General features: G+C 36.8%; 1 protein-coding gene across 1 annotated transcript in view; it reads left to right on the top strand.

Annotated features, from left to right (window-relative positions):
* The window catches only part of NUP62CL (nucleoporin 62 C-terminal like), an 80,189-nt gene that overhangs the window by 10,970 nt on the left and 52,297 nt on the right, over positions 1–16,922 (top strand). The window contains exon 2 of the mRNA XM_003262161.2: positions 2,480–2,523. The gene's annotated coding sequence lies outside the window, so the exon portion shown is untranslated. The remainder of the gene's footprint in view (positions 1–2,479; positions 2,524–16,922) is intronic.

Here is a 16,922-nt window from a genome sequence, read left to right as displayed (position 1 = left end):
CTCAGCCATTTAAAAAGGTACATTTTTTTCATATCTTAACATCTCTGAAATGGAGGCAAGTCTAATAGTTGAATGGTATCTTTTGGCCAGGTGGCAGTTGTGACATGATAGTTGTTCCTGCATGCACAGATAATATCAAAATCTTTAGGATCAAAACTTTCATAATGGATGACTGAAGTGAAAAATCCCTGAGACAATAGAGGATCACCTTTAACTCTTAGAAAATAGTGGTTGTAGGGAGAGAATGGAGGAGATAGTAAATCAGATTTAGTTATCAATATGCTGAAATGGGAGACAAAAGGAAGCTAGTCTACATATTTGCAAAGCTGACTTAAGAGCATAGCAAAAATTGCTTTTAGTTCTCTTATAAGTTATTTTTAAAAATGCTGCTTTAACAGTGCTCCTGGTGGCATAGAAGTCATCAAGAAATTTGTGTTGACAATTGGGGCCTGACACGGTGGCTCATGTCTGTAATCCCAACACTGTGGGAGGCTGAGGCAGGCAGATCATCTGAGGTCAGGAGTTTGAGACCAGCCTGGCCAACATAGTGAAACCCAGTCTCTACTAAAAATACAAAAATTAGGCAGACATGGTGGCACACGCCTGTAGTCCCAGCTACTCAGGAGACTGAGGCGGGAGAATCGCTTGAACCCGGGATGCGGAGGTTGCAGTGAGCTGAGATTGTGCCACTGCACTCCAGCCTGGGTGACTAAAGGAGACTGTCTCAAAAAAAAAAAAAAAAGAAAAGAAAAGAAAATTGTACTGAATGTGAATTTTTGAGATACATTAACCAAGTTACTTTGCTTATACGTTTTTCTAATGTATGCATGTTTGATTAAAATCTATGTCTACAATGAAAAGAACTCTTTCAAAAAGTATTTAAAAATTAAATAATATGAATTATGACAGGTTGGTGGTTTTTCTCCCTTCCTTTCTTAGTGGTGCATAAAGTAATGCAACTCTTAGTTTTAATGAGGCATTTTTGAAATTTGTTAGAATTGCCTTTCAGAGCTACTGTGTTAAAAACTAATTTTTAGTCATCTCATTTTATTAATTTTGACTGGGATAGAATTATAAGTTCACAGTGACTTTTCCCTTAACACTTTAAAGATATTTTCCCACTGTCTTCTAGTGTTTATTATTGCTAATGAAGAGCCTGCTGTCAATCTAGTTGTTGCTCCTTATTAGGTAAATTTGTTTTTTTCTCTCTGGTAACTATGAGAATTTTTTCCCTATAGGGTTTCAATATATTGTATATAACGGGTATGTGTGTTTGTATGGTGGTGAGGAGGGATTGCCTGCTTGCACTTGGTGGCTTTTTAAATCTGAGAACTAATTTTTCTTCAGTTCTAGGAAATTCACTTATCAACCCTTTGAATACTGCCTCTGCCATTCTATTTTTTCCTTCTCCATTCCTTCTGGATATATATTGGGACTTCTTTTTCTCCTTATCTCTTAATTCTCTCCCCTTTTCCATCTTTTTTATTTATTTATTTTTATCTGCCATTGGTACTGGCAGATTTTTTTCTGTTCTCTCTTCTAATTTGCTAATTTTTTTCCCTTCAACTGTGTAGTCTATTATTTAAATCTGTCTTTTGAGCATTTTTATTTCTAATACTGATATGTGTTTCTTGGATTTCCTTTTGGTTCTTTTTCACATTCACTTAGTTTTATGGATGCCATTTCTTTCTTGAGCTCTTTGAACATATCAAACATATATTTTGATGTGCTATTCGGATTGTGCTTTTATCTCTAATTTCTTGGATGAGAATTCTCTCATTTTCTTAGGTCTAAAGGTGACTGACTTAGATGTTTTGTATTTCTTGTCTGTGAGTTAATCTTCTAAGGGTTTTTTTTTTTTTGACTATATGTGACCTAGGAAGTGGAGATGTCCCTTTTGAGTAATGTCATGGGCAACCTGCCTGGACCTTGAAGGTTTTATCAACTCCTAACCAGTTTTTATGATAACATCTTATATTGAAGTTTCTACATCACAAAGATAAATTGAATTTGAACCATCTATGCATATCTTCTGTAGCAGTTTGGGATTGTCACATGTCTCTTGTCTTTTCCATCCTCCTGTAGATGTTTCCCAGATTTAAACTTCACTAGGTCTCTGCTGATTCAGGAGCCTGTGGTCTTACCAGGTAGCCTTAAATTGTACCCCAAATTCAGCATTGTATTTCCAGCTATTAAGGCACATGTCTCATTCAAGGTATCATCTTGGGCTAAGCAACATTAACTTCTACTCATGGGTATGAATTCCCTTTCTGTCTGACACTTGGAAAATTGTCCTTCTTTCTGGAAAAACTTTGCTTTGTATTAAAAAAAGCTTTTATTAAAAGATTGTAAACTGGTATTTCTAGAAGTTTGGAGTACGAGGGAGCAACTCCAGTGTGGCTTCTGTCTACCATCTTTTCTTTGAGGTCTCATTGAGAGCTCTAATTTTTTTTCCCATTCTTCTCTTCTCCTTTTTTAGGGTTTGGAGTCATGAGCAGGTTTAATTTTGGAAGAACTTTACAGGTGGGTTCATTATTTGGCTCTGCAAAAACAACAGTGACTACTTCCACTACAGGGTTTATTTTCTCTACATCTGGTATAGGAGGGTTAAATTTGAGGGTTTTGTCCCAACCAGTTGCAAGTACATCTTCATCTTCCACTGGCTTATTCACATCCAGCTCCAGCTACACAGACTACAGGATTCATTTTTGGAACACTGGTTGTGTCAACTCCTGCCCCAGTAGCAACTGAATTTTCCTTAGAATAAGAGCAATACAGTTTCTGATTTTTTTTAGTGGATACAAAGGTAATTGTCTCTGAGAGACAAGCTGGGTAAAGAAATGATATGTTATTTCTAAATCAACTATTTCTGGCCTGGCACAGTGTTTCACGCTTGTAATCCCAGCACTTTGAGAGGCCAAAGCAGGCAGATTGCTTGAGCACAGGAGTTTGAGACCAGCCTGGGTAACATGGCAAAACTCCGTCTCTACAAAAAATACAAAAAATTAGCCGGGCATGGTAGTATGTGCCTGTAGTCCCAGCTACTCAGGAGGTTGAGGTGGGAGGATTGCCCGAGCCCGGGAGGTCGAGGCTGCAGTGAGCCGTGATTGCACCACTGCACTTCAGCCTGGGTGACAGAGCGAGACGCTGTCTCAAAAATGAAAATCTATTTGGAATTATGTTATTTATTCCCAAGGTAGTCTACCAAATTGAAGGCATCTGAGATTTGAGGCACAAGGCACACTGAATTCTGTACTGTGGTCTCCCTTCATTTTATGTGAACCATAGGAGGAGTACTCACTGAGTTTTGGAAATGTGTCATCTTGAAATTAGGCTACTTGCTGAATAAGTGACTCTTTAGAGATATCTTTCTCTATCGATCATTGTAATGAAATCATTATGTAGTTTTCCCTCATGCATCTCAGAATTTTAAAGGAGGTACTCATTTCATGCCTTTTTAGGTAAATCCACTTGTTTTTTCGTAGCACTGATAGCCTCATGTCTTTTAGTAGCACCTGAGAACCTGGTGAAAGCAAGGGTATTCCCTCTGGAATTCTCCTTTATCCTGTTATAGTTCTCTAATAACTTGTAATTGAATGCTAAATAATCTTTCTTAGGAGGATTAATTTAAATATTGAAGCATTTTGTCATGGGTCATGAAATACATTAAAAATTTCTAAACTTTTCTGAAGTTGGTTAGTGTGGAAAAAAAGATAAAAAATCTCTAAAAATTGTTTGAAAGAGATGCGTGTTGTTTGATTTAGTGTCTAAAACAAAAACTTGTGTTGTTTAATAAAGTGCTGGACTGGCAGAAAGAGGAAGTATAAGTCCTTTTTTTTTGTTTTGAGATGGAGTCTCACTCTGTCGCCAGGCTGGATTGCAGTGGCGCGATCTTGGCTCACTGCAACCTCTGCCTCCTGGGTTCAAGCAATTCTCCTGCCTCAGCCTCCTGAGTAGCTGGGATTACAGGCGTGCGCTACTGTGCCTGGCTAATTTTTGTATTTTCAGTAGAGACAGGGTTTCACCATCTTGGCCAGGCTGGTCTCAAACTCCTGACCTCGTGATCCACCTGCCTCGGCCTCCCAAAGTGCTGGGATTACAGGTGTGAGCCACGGCGCCCGGCCATATAAGTCCTTTTGTCTCTACAGAAGACAAAATTTTCTGAACTACCCTTTCTCCATTAAAACATTTTAAAATGTTTTTCCCCTTAAGGTGGATCAAATTAGGTAACCTTTATCTATGAATGAGAAATATGGAGCTCTGTACATGTATTCCTATATTAATATCTGGTTATCTTTCTGTATTGAGATGAAATAACTTATAGAACAAAACCTTCACATTTAAAACTTAATTTGACAGGAGCCGTGTTATCTAGTTGCCTTTTAATATGTAGATAACTATTATGTTGATTTTTGTTTCCTTTTTTCTATTTAGAATGTGCCTGTATTAAAATACCTCATGTAACCGTAAAGTTATACACCTACTAAGCCCACAACAATTAAAAAAAAAAAAAGTTGGGCAACACTGCTTCCACAGAACCTATAGTGATTACAGGGGCTTCTGGGATAGGTGCCAACACCCTTACTAATGCTGTAACTAGCAATACCCTGTCACATGAGGTGACAGCATCCACTCCTTTTGCTTTTGGCTCTTCTCCCTCCTCTGCTCTTCAGGTTTCTCATTCATCGGTGGAGGCACACCTCAGACTGGGAGCACCAGTTTCAATATTGTTTCCATGAGGCATGCAGCTCAGCCAACAGCATTTGTAGAATTACCCCTTATTCCTGCTACTTAGGCATCTAGTGGCACAACTGCTGTACAACCAATAGCTCCTTTCATCCTTGGCAGACAGTCCACAAGTAAGGTTTGAACTCTGCTCTCTAATGGAGAAGCACAGTATTCAAGATTGATTTTGAGATTCTTACTTGATTGATTCAAATCCAAATGTGGTCACTTCTCTTTTGGAGGTTAGTGTTATTGATGAATATAGGAGAAATTAAATACAAAATGCCCCTTCTCGTTTATAGTTTTAGGTTTAGAACCAATCAATCTTTGTTTTGGAAAAAGCAACAAACTCCTGAGAACCAGTAGTCTAGACAAATTGGCATATAGTAATCAGAGTTACCCTGAAATATTTTGTTCAATTGTTTAATGCTTATGTTTAACAAATGTTTCTTGTTCACAATCTGTTGATTGTTTTTCTTCCTCTCTTAAAACTTCTGAAATGAAATTTATCAGGAGGAACAATAGAACAAGAAAGCATATCTTTAGGGTAGTATGACATTTTAGAGAATATTATATGATGCAATAAGTCAGTTATATGGCATGATTTGGGAATGGTATATTCTTGCTAAAATATTTTGGCTAGCGGAGACATATACTATACATGGGTAACCAGCTTCCAGTTAGGTTTCAGTACAATACATTTAACCTGTATTCAACATTAATGAGAAGACATTCAGGATCTTGCTAAACCAAAATGCAGTTAATAAAATGTTGTATACACTGGACCATATACTATATAATCTTTTGGGAATGCCTTTTTTCACTCAGCATAATTTTCTGGAGATTCATCCAGATTGTTGTCTGTATCGATTTTCTTTCTTTCCTTCCTTTCTTTCTTTCTTTCTTTCTTTCTTTCTTTCTTTCTTTCTTTTTCTTTCTCTCTCTCTCTCTCTTTCTTTCTTTCTTTCTTTCTTTTCTTCTTTCTTTCTTTCTTTCATTGAGACAGCGTCTCTCTCTCGCTCTGGCTGGAGTACAGTGCCACGATCATGGCTTACTGCAGCCTCGACCTCCCACACTCAAGTGCTTCCTCCATCTCAGCCTCCTGAGTAGCTGGGACCACAGACGTGCACCACCACATCTGGCTAATTTATTATTATTATTATTATTATTATTATTTGTAGGGACAGGGTTTCACCATGTTGCCCAGGCTGGTCTCGAACTCTTGAGCTTAAGCAATCCTCCTGCCTTGGCTTTCCAAAGTGCTGGGATTACAGGCATGGGCCACTGTGCCTGGCCTGCTTGTTTCTTTTTATTGCTGCATACTGTTGTATTGTATGGATGTATTACAGTTTTGTTAAAACTATTATCTATGAACGGATATTTGTATTTTTTCTACTTTTTGACTATTATGAATAAACCTGCTATGAACATTTGTGTACTGATTTTTTTTCATGAATATAAGTCTTCATTACTCTGGGATAAATACCCAGTAGTGCAATTTCTGGGTCATACGGTAGTTGCATATTCAGTTTTATAAGAAACTGCCAAACTTTTCCATGTTAGCTGTACCATTTTACATACCCACCAGCAATGTATACAAGATCTAGTTTCTTCGTATCCTCACTATCATTTGGTGTTACTATTTTTTATTTTAGCCATTTTTGTAGATAGTGATATCATAATTGTAGTTTTAATTTAGTTTCTCTTATAGTTAATGATGTTGAACATCTTTTCCTGTGCTTGTCATCTGTATATCTTATCTGTTCATGTCTTTTTTTAGTGAGAAAAAAAGCATCCAAAATAGCAATGTATTATATGGGTCCTTTTTGCATGAGGATTTGAGTAATGTCAGTGGATAATATGATTTTACAAAAGACAGAATGCTGTTTGTGATTTTTTCTATTGTTTAACTTATACCTAGGTATTTCTTTTTTTTAGAGATTGTACATGATATTGCATTTGCTTTTCATCACTAGTATATAGAAATACAGTTGATTTTGTATGTCTATCTTGTATCCTGAAACATTGGAGAACTCATTTATTCTAGGAGTTTTTTTGTAAATTTCTTATGATTTTCCTACATAGATAATTATGTCATTTGCAAATAGAGATAGTTTCATTTCTTCCTTTCCAATCTGGTTGCCTTTTTTTCTTGCCTTAATGCAATAGCTAGAAGTTCCAACACTGTTTTGGTTAAGAGTGGTGAGAGCAAGTTGGCTTGTTATTGATCTTAGGGGGAAAACATTCAGTCTTTCACTATTAAGTATAGTCTTAGCTGCAGTTTCTTGTTGGTGTTCTTTATCAAGTTAAGGAAGTCCCCCTCTCTGTATTCCAATTTTTTTTGGTGGGGGCAGGGGATGGGGGGGAGTTTTTACCATGACTGGGTGTTGAATTTTTTCAAATGCTTTTTCTGCGTCAATTGATATGGTCATGTGATTGGTTTTCATTATCCCGCTAATACAGTGAATTACATCAACTGGCCCTAAATATTTCAACAACCTTTCATCTCTGAAATAAATCCCACTTGTCATGGTATATAGTTCTTTTATATATTGTTGAATTATATTTGCTATTATTTCATTAAGGATTCTTGCATTTATGTTCATGAAGGATATTGGTCCGCAGTTTTCTTTTTTCCATTGTCTGTCTGGTTTTGGTAAGTGAGTAATACTAGCTTCATAAAATGAGTTGGGCAGTGAGTAATACTAGCTTCATAAAATGAGTTCTCCTGTTTTATTTTCTGAAAGCAGCCCAACCCGCAGATTGATTTTTGGGAGTTTTCACATTTATGAATTCAAATTCGTTAATTGTCATAGGGCCAGTCAAATGATGTTTCTCATATTGATGAATTGTGGTCGTTTATGTTTTTTGAAAAGTTGGTCCATTTCTTCTAAATTATTAAATTCATGGGCATAGTATTCTTCTGATGTCTGCTAGGTATGTCATGATATCCCCTGTTTTCATTCCTAATATTGGTAATTTGTGTTTTCCCTCTTTTATTGTCAGTCTTACTAGAATTGTTAATTTTATAGATCTTCCCAAAAATCAGCTCTTGGCCGGGTGCAGTGGCTCACGCCTGTAATCCCAGCACTTTGGGAGGCCTAGGTGGGCGGATCACCTGAGGTCAGGCGTTCAAGACCAGCCTGGCCAACATAGCGAAACACCGTCTCTACTAAAAATACAACAGTCAGCGGGGCATGGTGGTGCGTGCCTGTAATCCCAGCTACTCGGGAGGCCGAGGCAGGAGAATTGCTTGAACCCAGGAGGCAGAGGTTGCAGTGAGCCGAGACTGCACCACTGCCCTCCAGCCTGGGTGACAGAGCCAGACTTCATCTCCAAATAAATAAATAAATAAAAGAATTAGCTGTTTGTACAATTGTTTTTATTGTTTTTGTTTTTAATTTTATTGAGTTTTTGCTCTTTTTTTCTGTTTGCTTTGGGCTTATTTTGCTATTTTTTTTTCTCAGTTCTTCAGTTGGGAGCTTAAATTATTGATTAGATTTTTCTTCTTTTCTAATGTGTGCATTTAATGCTGTAACTTTCCCTGTCAGTACTGCTTTGTGTCTCACAAATTTCGATAGGATGTATTTTCATTTTCATTCAATTTGGTGTATTTTTAAATTTCTCTTGAGACTTCCCCTCTGACCCATGTGTTACTTAGAAGTGTTCAGTTTCCAAATGTTTGAAGATTTTCCTGTTCTCTTTCTAGTTTGATTCAATTGTAGTTGGAGAATGCACTCTATATCATTTTAATTCTTTTAAATTTGTCGATGTTTGTTTTATGGCTAAATATATGATCTATCTTGGTATTTCTTTCATGGGCACTTGAAAAGTATGTGTATTCTTTTGTTTTGTTTTTTGAGACGGAGTCTAGCTCTGTCACCCAGGCTGGAGTTCAGTAGCGTGATCTGCAACTTCTGCCTCCCGCATTCAAGCAATTCTCCTGCTTCAGCCTCCCTAGTGGCTGGGATTACAGGCACGCACCCCCATGCCCGGCTAATTTTTGTATTTTTAGTAGAGACAGGGTTTCACCATATTGGCCAGGCTGGTCTCGAACTCCTGACCTCAAGTGATCTGCCCACCTCAGCTCCCAAAGTGCTGGGATTACAGGAGTGAGCCATCACGCCCAGCTCGAAAAGTATGTGTATTTTTTACTACTATATAATTCATCCATGTAACAAAAAACCACTTGTACCCCAAATGCTATTGACATTTTTTAAAAGTAGTAGACATGTAGGATGAACAAGTCTAGAGATCTAATATATAACATCATGAGGATTATAGTTAACAAAATTGTGTATTAAGAGTATCTGCAAAACTGAGTAGATTTTCGCTGTTACACAAAAAAATGGATAATTATGTAAGATGATGGCTATGTTAATTTGCTTAACTATAGTAACTGTTTTATTATTTACATGTATCCCATAACATTATGTTGAATATATTAAACATACCCAATAAATTAATTTTTAAAAACGAAAAGTATGTGTATTCTGCTTTGTTGGGTGAAGTGTTCTATAAATGTCACTTGGATCCTGAAGGTTCATGATGTTTTTGAGTTCTTCTGTATCCTTGCTGATTTTCTGACAAGTTCTATCAGTTGGTAAGAGAGGGGTATTGAAATCTCTAACTGTGTAATAGTGAATTTCTCTGTAAGTTTCATCAGTTTTTGCTTTACATATTGGGAAGCTCTGTTGTTTGGTTCATACACATATGATTACTAAGAATTCTTAGAGGATTGGCCCTCTTATCATTGTGTAAATATCCTCCTCTATCTATGGTAATTTTCTTTGTTCTGAAGTCTACTTTGTCTGATAATAATATATCTACTCCCTACTCCCTTTTGTTTAATGTTGCATGGTATATTTTTTCCCATCTTTTAACTCTTGCCTATATCATTACTTTTGAAGTGACTTTCATACAGACAACATATAGTTGAGTCGTGTTTTTAATTCCTTCTACCAATTTTTAATTGGTGTGTATAGGCCATTTACATGTACTATAATTATTGTATTGCTGTATTAGGGCTTAAGTCTGTCATTTTTTAAATTATGGTTTTCATTTCATTCTTTTCCATTTCTGCCTTCCTATTGGTTATGTGAACATTTTTTAGAATTCCATTTTGATTTGTCTATAGTGTTTTTGAGAGTATCTTGTTGTATAGCTTTTACGGTCACTCTAGATATTATATACAGTATACATATCTTATCACAGTCTACTGGCATTGCTTTTTTACCAGTTTGAGTGAAGTCTAAAAATTGTTCCTCCCTGTATGTCCCTTAACCCTTCCCCATTTGTAATGTAATTTTCTTAAGTATTTCCTCTACATATATTTAGAGCCATATCAGACAGGGTTATAATTTTTGCTTCAGCTTTCAAACATAATTAAGAAAACTGAAGGTAAGAAGGAAAGCCTATTATATTTACCCATATTTTTGCTTTTATTTGTTGTTTTTTACTTCCCGAGGTTCCAAGATTCCTTCTTTTATAATTTCCTTTCTGTTTTAATAATTTCCTTTAGCCATTTTTTTTTTTTTTTTTGAGACGGAGTCTCGCTGTGTCGCCCAGGCTGGAGTGCAGTGGCGCGATCTCGGCTTACTGCAAGCTCCGCCTTCGGGGTTCACGCCATTCTCCTGCCTCAGCCTCCTGAGTAGCTGGGACTACTTTTACTGTAGTCTATTGGCAACAGATTTTCTGAGCTTTCCTTCATCTCTCAATGCCTTGATTTCCTCTCTTTTTTCTGGAGGATATTTTCGTTAGCTCTGAGTTGACAGTTCTTTGCTTTCAGCACTTGAAAAGTATTGGGCTACTTCTTTCTTGCTTTCCTGCTTTCTGATGAGAAATCCTCTGTCATTTAAATAGTCTTTTCTCTCTTGGTTAGATGCCATTTTTCTCTTACTGCTTTCAAGTTTTTTTCTTTGTCTTTAGTTTTCAGAAGTTTAATTATTATGTGTCTTTGTGTAAATTTCTTTGTGTTTATCCTTTTTGGGTTCGCTCTGCTTCTTGAGTCTGTTCATTTATGCCTCTTTGGCATAAATTTGGGACATTTTCACCTATTTTTCTATCAGCTATTATTTACTTTTTAGCGCTACCCTCTTTCTCTTCTTGTCTCTGATGACACGAAAGTTAAGTCCTTGGTTATAGTCCAACAGGACCTGATGCCCTGTTAATTTTTTTTCAGTCTATTTTTCCCTGTTGTTTGGATTGGATAATTTCTATTATTCTATCATCCAGTTCACTGATTCTTATTTCTATACTCTCCCTCTATTCTACTACTGGGTCCTTCTACCAACCTTTGCATTTCATCTATTACAAATTTTTCATTCTAAAATTTTTGCTTGGTTCTTTATAACTTGTTTCTTTACCAATAATTAGTTTCTTTCTTTCTTTCTTTCTTTCTTTCTTTCTTTCTTTCTTTCTTTCTTTCTTCTCTTTTTTTGTGCTGAGGCGGTTTTTTTCATTTGTTTGAAGTGTGTTAATAATTGTTTGTTGATGAATTTGTTTTACATGAATGCTTTAAAATCTTTGTGATTTTTAAATTGAAACCTAGATATTCTCATACTATGTTATGAGACTCTGGATCTGATTTAAACCTTCTGCTTTGGCTGGCTTTATTTGACATTGTTCTGGTAGGGGGGGGAAAGTGCTGCCTTTTTACTGCAGAATGGGAGTAGGACTTCAGTTTCCATACTTGGTCTCAGCGGACACCTGAAATGAGGGTCTCCAAGTTACTGCTAGGTGGAGTGGGGATTCCTGCCCCCGACATGGTTTCTGCTGGCAAGGTGAGGATGGAGTTTATTAACTGCTGGCAGAGATGAAAAACCTGGCTTCGAGTTTGGCCTTCTTTTACACCACCCTGGCGAGGGTGTTGGGATGCCTTCTTATAGCCTCACAAGGGTGGGTGTCTAGGCTCTCCACTTGGTGTTTGCTGGCATGAGTGCGGATAGGACCACAGATTTTTCTGTGGTGGTTGGTTATAGTTAGAGTGGTTATTGTCTAAAAGTTTTCTGACTTGCCAGGCTGCACCCTCCCTTGCCCTTTGTCTAAAAAAAGCAGACTTTTTTCTTAGGGCTTTTTGAAAAATTTATACCCATTGGCATTTCTGGGTTGCCAGCCTGTTCAACTCGAAGCCTGGGAAATACGAGGCAAAAAGAAAACCTAGGGAACTCACCATCATATTGTTCCTTTGGTTTTGGAATCCCTAGCCAGTTTGCCTTCTTCTCTCTACCTTTCAGGATCTTCTTAGGTTTATTTATTTTTTATCTTATTTTACTTTTTTCTCTTTTTTTAAGAAATAGAGCCAGGGTCTCATTATGTTGCTCACGCTGGTTTTGAACTCCTGAGCTCAAGTGATCCTCCCACCTCAGCTTCTCAAAGTCCTAGGATTACAGGTGAGAGCCACCACTCTTGGGCTTCTTACGTCTATTTTATATGTAACGTCCTGGGGTTTTAGTTGTATCTAGGGGGAAGAAGAGGGAGAAGTACAGCTACTCCATCTGCCCTGAAATGGAAGTCCTTAAGATTTTAATTAATTAGAGACACGGTCTCACTCTGTTGCCCAGGCTGGAGTGCAGTGGCACAATCACAGTTTACTGCAGCCTCAAACTCCTGGGCTCAAGTGATTGTCCTGTCTCGGCCTCCGGAGTAGCTAGGACTGCAGGCACATGCTGCCATGCCTGGCTAATATTTTTCTTTTAAGACAGGGCCTTGCTATGTTGCCCAGACTGGTCTTGAACTCCTGGCGTCAAATGATCCTCCCTCCTTGGCCTCCCAATGCACTGGGATTACAGGCTTGAGACACCACACCTAGCCTAAGATTTTAGTTATTATTTTGTCAAAACTTTCATTTTTTAGGGGTTCTGTCAAAGCTTATTCATTAGGCCTTTCCATCTCAACATTCTTATTTTTTTGGTTATTTTGTGTTTTATATTTTTAAGAATCTTAATTTTTCCCCCTAAGAGATTAGTGAATTGAACCATTGTGTTTTGCTAAATAGACATCCTTTCTCTATTCATTGAAGTTGCTGCCTTCCTGATACACCAAATTATTGTTTGACTTGACTCTACTTCTAGACTTTCTATTCTGTTCTGTTGATCTCTTTTTCTTGTTCTAGTACTGCCATTTTTGTTACTGTAGCATGCCCCCCCCCCATCTTGTAGTGTAAGGCCACTACCTCTATTCTTTTAAAAAAAAAAACTGCTATTTTCTATGTCCTACTATTTATTAAGATAGTTGACATTTTCTTAAGTTCTTAAACGTAAAGGAATTAAGGCTGATTTTGGGATCCTTATAGCACTAGATGGAGGAAATTGTGATTATTGAACCCTTCTTCTAGTTCAGTAGTTCTCAGCTGGAGACAGTTGGCCCCACCATGGGGGAATTTTGGCCAAATCTGGAGACATTTTTGGTTGTCAAGACTAGGGAGATGCTATGGGCATCAGAGCCCAGGGATGCTGCTGAACATCCTACAGTGCACAGTTCAGTCCCCCACAGCAAAGAATTATTTGGTAATGTCGAACAACTCTGATCTTGTCCTGTGATTAGGAAGCTAAGGTTTTTGTCTCTTAAATCCTTTTCTAAGATTCATTTAACTTAAAAGCAAATCATATTAAGTGGTATTGGCTCCCCTAGTTACCTTTAGCTATGTGATTTAAGGTCAGGCGCCTGAAATTATGCCAGTATCTGGGACAAATGATCAAGATTTTTAAATATGGGCATAAATCAAGTGTAAATTTAATTAGAGATAGTAAAGAGGTTTCAGTAATATGACCAGTTACAAAATAAATAATACAAAAATCAATAGCTTTCCCATGTTTAAGCAATAGCAGTTGGGAAATATAATGGAGAAAGGTCTAATTAACAATTTCAGCCAAAAGTGTGAGATGCATAGGAGTAAACTTTTAAAAATGTGCATGACTTAGATGAAGCACACCACAAAATTTTACTGATGAATGTAAAAGAGGATGTGAATAAATGAAAAGACCCACTGAATTGCTCAGACCCTATAAGATAAAGATGTCATTTATCTTTGAATTAATCTATACATTTAATGCAATTCTTGTAAAAGCATAATGGGAATCTTTGGGGGAAGGAAAGGAAGGAAGGAAGGACTTGACAAGATTTCAGAGTTTATGTGGGGGAATAAATGCATGAGACTAGCCACCTCTATTTTTTTTTCTTAGGAAAGTAATGAGAACTTGCAGGAAAATATGTGAAAATTATTATAAATTTATTCTTTCCGTGTAAATTAAAAATATTATGTAACATAAAAATAAAATAATTCTAGTGCTCTGGAACAGGGATAGAAAGAAAAATCAGTGAAATATTTTGAAGTACAGTGCAGAAACAAACCTGAGCTTGTGAAGGTGACATTTCAAATTTGTGAGATAGAGAATAGAGTAGTGAATAAATGAATTGCAGTAGCTGGCTAACCAGTTATTGTGGGTAAGGGGATGAATTTTGCCTAAAAAGATTAACTGAAAACAATCCTTGGTTACTTAAGGTAGAAAGTAAAACCATAGCCAGGTGCATGGCTCATGCCTGTAATCCCAGCACTTTGGGAGGGCGAGGTGGGTGGATCACTTAAGGTCAGGAGTTCAAGACCAGCCTGGCCAACATGGTGAAACCTCGTCACTACAAAAAAAAAAGAAAAGCTGGGCGTTGTGGTGCATGCCTGTAGTCCCAGCTACTAGGGAGGCTGAGGCAGGAGAATCACTTGAACCCAGGAGGTGGAGGTTGCAGTGAGCCGAGATTGTGCCACTGCACCGCTCCAACTGGGTGACAAAGCGAGACTCCACCTCAAAAAAAAAAAAGCGAAACCATTAATTTTTTTAAAGCATAGGTGAATATGAAAATATGTAAATAATATTTCTGGAGTTGAGATAAGCATTTCTATAGGAGTTTAAAATAACATAGTCAAATGGTTCAAAAATAAAACTATAAATAGCATAAATAGGTATATTATTCCCCGTCTGCATCTTTATTACCCCTGCCCCTTTCCCATACTCAGTTAACCACTGTAATTGTATGTATCTTTCCAGAGCTCCTTCATGAGTTTGTTGAGAAATAAAAATACGTATTCTTAGTCCTCTGCCTTTTTTGATATAAATGGTATACTCTAGACACTATTCTGTACCTTGCTTTTTAACTTGTATTCTGTACCTTGCTTAAAAACTTTATATGCTTATTTTACACATTTGGAATGTTTTCACATTAGTAAGTACATAGAGAACTTCCTCAGTATGTTTTTCCTCAGTATTTTTTATAGGATCATAGTATTCCATGCTCTGGATGTGCTATAATTTATATATCCAGTCCCTTGCTGATGGCCATTTGGGTTGTTTACATAATCCTTTACTAATACAAACAGTGATGCAATGGATATCATTTTACATGTCATTTTACCGGTATTCAAGTATATTTTTGTGGCTAAATTTCCAGAAAAAGTATTGCTGGTTCAAAAGATAGATGCATTTGTAATTTTTAAAACATTGACCAGTTGTTTCCCATAGTTGTACCAATTTATCCCCCCATTTGGAATCTGTGAGGCTACCTGCTTCTTTATAGTGTCCTTAACAGAGTGTGTTTAGTTTTTGACTGATTGTCATTCATTAAATGAAATTATTCTCAATGTAGTTATAATTTGCAATTTTCTCTTAAAAATGAGGTTGAACACCTTTTCATATGTTTAACAGAAAAGTCTTTTTAAACGTGATATGAAGACATAGACTATTATATAGACACATAGACCAGAGAGAAAAAATGATGGAAAGATTTGACTACATAAAAATAAAATAAAAACTGAATGGCCAACTGGGGTAGAGGAATTATTGCAACATATGACAAAATAAATAGCCTTGATATACACTTTTATTAAAAATCAGTAATAGTGTTGGTAGGAATATAAATTGTCTCAATTTCTATGGAAAACAATATGGAGATTTCTCAGAGGATTAAAAATAGAACCACCTTTTGACTTAGCAATTCCACGCTGGATATCTATACAAAGGAAAAGAAACCAGTATATAAAAAAGACACCTGCACTTATGTGTTTATTGCAGCACTGTTCACAATGGCAAAGTCATGAAATCAACCTAAATGTCCGTAAGTGGTTGATTGGACTATGCAGCTGTAAAAAGAATGAAATCATATCGTTTGCGATATCATGGATGGAGCCAGAGGCCTAAGTGAAGTAACTCAGAAACAGACAATCAAATATTGCATGTTCTCATGTATAAGTGGGAGCTAAACGGTAGGTACACATGGACATTAAGATGAAAATAATAAACACTAGGGACTCCAAAAGGAGAGAGTTGGGGGTAGGGGTAAAGGTTGAAAAATTACCTATTGGGTACTGTGTTCACTATTTGGGTGATGGGTACACTAGAAGCCCAACTCCCACTATTATGCAATATATCTATGTAACTTTAAAATAAAATTTAAAAATATCAGTATTCTTTGACGTGAAAATGGGCAGATGACATGAATAAGCAATTTCAAATGAAAAAATTGAAGTAGCAATGAAACCCATATTAAAAATTCAACCTCTCAGATGGGTAATGAATTGCAAATATAAATGCCTTTGCTATACGATTGGTTATTTCTTTTCTTTTTTTTTTTCAGGTTTTTTTTTTTTCTTTTTTTTTTTTTTTATTATACTTTAGGGTTTTAGGGTACATGTGCACAATGTGCAGGTTTGTTACATATGTATCCATGTGCCATGTTGATTTCCTGCACCCATTAACTCGTCATTTAGCATTAGGTGTATCTCCTAATGCTGTCCCTCCCCCCTCCCCCCACCCCACAACAGTCCCCAGAGTGTGATGTTCCCCTTCCTGTGTCCATGAGTTCTCATTGTTCAATTCCCACCTATGAGAGAGAACATGCGGTGTTTGGTTTTTTGTCCTTGTGATAGTTTACTGAGAATGATGTTTTCCAGTTTCATCCATGTCCCTACAAAGGACACGAACTCATCATTTTTTATGGCTGTATAGTATTCCATGGTGTATATGTGCCACATTTTCTTAATCCAGTCTATCGTTGTTGGACATTTGGGTTGGTTCCAACTCTTTGCTATTGTGAATAGTGCCGCAATAAACATACGTGTGCATGTGTCTTTATAGCAGCATGATTTATAGTCCTTTGGGTATATACCCAGTAATGGGATGGCTGGGTCAAATGGTATTTCTAGTAGTAGA

This window comes from Nomascus leucogenys, chromosome X (genome assembly GCF_006542625.1).
Source record: "Nomascus leucogenys isolate Asia chromosome X, Asia_NLE_v1, whole genome shotgun sequence".
Taxonomy (NCBI): Eukaryota; Metazoa; Chordata; class Mammalia; order Primates; family Hylobatidae; genus Nomascus; species Nomascus leucogenys.
This window is presented reverse-complemented; position numbering and strand designations above follow the sequence as displayed.